Source organism: Gossypium arboreum, chromosome 13 (assembly GCF_025698485.1).
Source record: "Gossypium arboreum isolate Shixiya-1 chromosome 13, ASM2569848v2, whole genome shotgun sequence".
Taxonomy (NCBI): Eukaryota; Viridiplantae; Streptophyta; class Magnoliopsida; order Malvales; family Malvaceae; genus Gossypium; species Gossypium arboreum.
In genome coordinates this window covers 28,465,810-28,468,390 of record NC_069082.1, presented here as the reverse complement: position 1 = coordinate 28,468,390, position 2,581 = coordinate 28,465,810, and the positions used below count along the sequence as shown (strand labels likewise).

Genomic DNA, 2,581 nt, shown 5'->3' with positions numbered 1-2,581 from the left:
TATCATGTGTTCTCGGTTTATGTGTCTGCCATTCATCTAGCTCCTCGATTTGTAGCCTTCGATCTTCATGAATAGGTCATCTGCTATTGTTTGAGAATGACTCATGTGCTTCCTTCAGACTCATTTCCTGCAAAGTAGGTTGTACCATATTGTTAGTTTTAGTAGAATGGTTTAGATGATCACCTTCAATTTCTGATATGGCACCAGAATTGCGAGCTTAAAGGGTGATTGTTTCGTCTCCCACACGGAGTGTGAGTTCACCTGTGCCAACGTCGATAATCGTTTTAGCAATTGTTAAAAAGGGCCTTCCTAAAATCAAAGGAGTGTTGCTATCCTCCTCTATGTCTAGAACAATGAAGTCAACGGGAAATATAAATTTATCGACTTTAACTAGCATATCTTCAATAATACCCCTAGCAAATCTTATAGTTTTATCTACTAATTGAATGCTCATCATAGTCTGTTTGGGTTTCCCAAGACCTAATTGTTTGAACATTTTGTAGGGCATGACGTTAATACTAGCCCCTAAATCAGCTAATGCATTATTAACATCAAAACTCCCAATTAAGCAAGGAATCATAAAACTCCCTGGATCTTTTAGTTTGTTAGGTAGTTTATTCTGTAGAATAGCTGAGCAAACTGCATTTAGCTCTACATGTGACACCTCGTCCAACTTCTATTTATTTGCTAAAAGCTCTTTTAAAAATTTCATTGCGTTTGGCATCTGCGATAGAGCTTCAATAAACGGTAAGTTAATATGTAATTTTTTAAGAGTTTAAGAAATTTATCAAATTGTTCATCTGAGCGGTGTTTCCTCACGAGGTTTATATTCTAAATTCACTGATTTGTTTTTATTATGACCTACCTCACCTTAACCTCTGGTTGCCACAGTTTCTTACCTCGGTTCTGGCTTAGGCTCAACGAATCCTTCTTCATCTTGAACATTAATCGCGTTGAGCTGTTCCCTTGGGTTGGGTTCAGTATTACTTGGCAAGCTACCTTGTGGTCGTTTGGAGATTAGTTTGGAAAGTTGGCCGATCTGAGTTTCGAGCCCTTGGATCGATGCTTGTTGATTTTTAAGTGTTGTCTCGGTGTTCTGGAAACGGGTTTCTGACATCAAGATAAATTTAGACATCATCTCTTCACGTGTCGGTTTCTTTTCCTGTTGATAAGGTGGTTGTTGAAAACCCGGAGGATGTTATGGTGTTTGATTTCCTTGACCACCCCATGAGAAATTGGGATGGTTCCTCTAACCTGCATTATAAGTGTTACTATATGGGTTATTTTGGGATCTAGAGTTATTGTTACCCATATATTGAACTTGTTCCTCCTTGATGCTAGGGTTGAAGGGTTGATATTCTATGCATGCTCCTCCTCCATTCGTCTCGCACCTCATTACTGGGTGTACCTGAGTAGAAACAAGTAAACTATTAATCTTTTTAATTAGAAGTTCTACCTGGTTTGACAGCATAATAACTGAATCGACATTATAAACGCCTACTGTTTTAGTTGGCTTAGTCCTCATGACTTGCCACTGATAGTTATTCAGTGACATCTTTTCAATAAACTCATAAGCATTTTCAGGTGTTTTATTATTTATGGTTCCGCCAACAGTTGCGTCAACCATTTGTTGAGTTGAAGGATTCAGGCCATTATGGACTGTTTGAACCTATAGCCAAAGTGGTAACCCATGATGAGGGCACCTTCTCAGTAAGTCCTTGTATCTTTCCCATGCATCATAAAGAGTCTCTAAGTCCATCTGCACAAACGAAGAGATATCATTACGTAATTTGGCCGTTTTAGCCGGCGAAAAATATTTTAATAGAAATTTTTTGATCATTTGTTCCTAAGTAGTGATTGACCCTCGTGGTAACGAGTTCAACCACTGTTTAGCTTTGTTTCTCAATGAAAAAAGGAATAACCAAAGACGAATAGAATCGTTAGAAACGCCATTAATTTTAAAGGTATTGCAGAATTACAGGAAATTTGCCAAGTGAGTGTTCGAATCCTCATCCTGCAAACCATCAAACTGAACAAATTACTGTATCATTTGAATAGTGTTAGGTTTTAGTTCAAAATTATTTGCAGCAATAGCAGGCCTAACTATACTCGACTTAGTTCCTGTTAAAGTAGGTTTAGTATAATCATACATGGTACGAGGAGCAGGATTCTGATTTGCTAGTTCAACGTGTATGGCAAGAGGTACCTGATTGTCTTGGTTTCCAGCCATCTCTCCGGTTGGGGTTTGAGTATCGTCCTCTTGCTCGTTCTCTGTGTATCTTAAGCTTCACCTTGTTTCTCTTTGGTTTCTGTGAACTGTGCGCTCGATTTCTTCTTTAAAAAGTAGTGATCCTGACGGGTTTCTTCTAGTCATAAACTATAAAAACCTGCCAAGAGAAAGAAAAAGTAAATTAATAAATAATAATAAAAATTAAATTAAAATTAAATTGCAAGAAAAATAAATGGCTAAAGTAATAAAAATTGAGCGTTCCTAATATCTTAGTTCCCCGGCAACGGCGCCAAAAACTTGATCGCGATTTTCGTGTGACAGGTTTTAAATATTTATAAAGAATCTTTCTTG

The 2,581-nt window shown here is 37.5% G+C and overlaps 1 non-coding gene across 1 annotated transcript; it reads left to right on the top strand.

The window, feature by feature from the left end:
* The first annotated feature begins 1,685 nt into the window (after positions 1-1,685).
* Positions 1,686-1,792, top strand: LOC128287545 (small nucleolar RNA R71). Its single transcript, XR_008278245.1, has one exon. It is a non-coding gene; the product is annotated as a small nucleolar RNA R71 (small nucleolar RNA).
* The last annotated feature ends 789 nt before the right edge of the window (positions 1,793-2,581 follow it).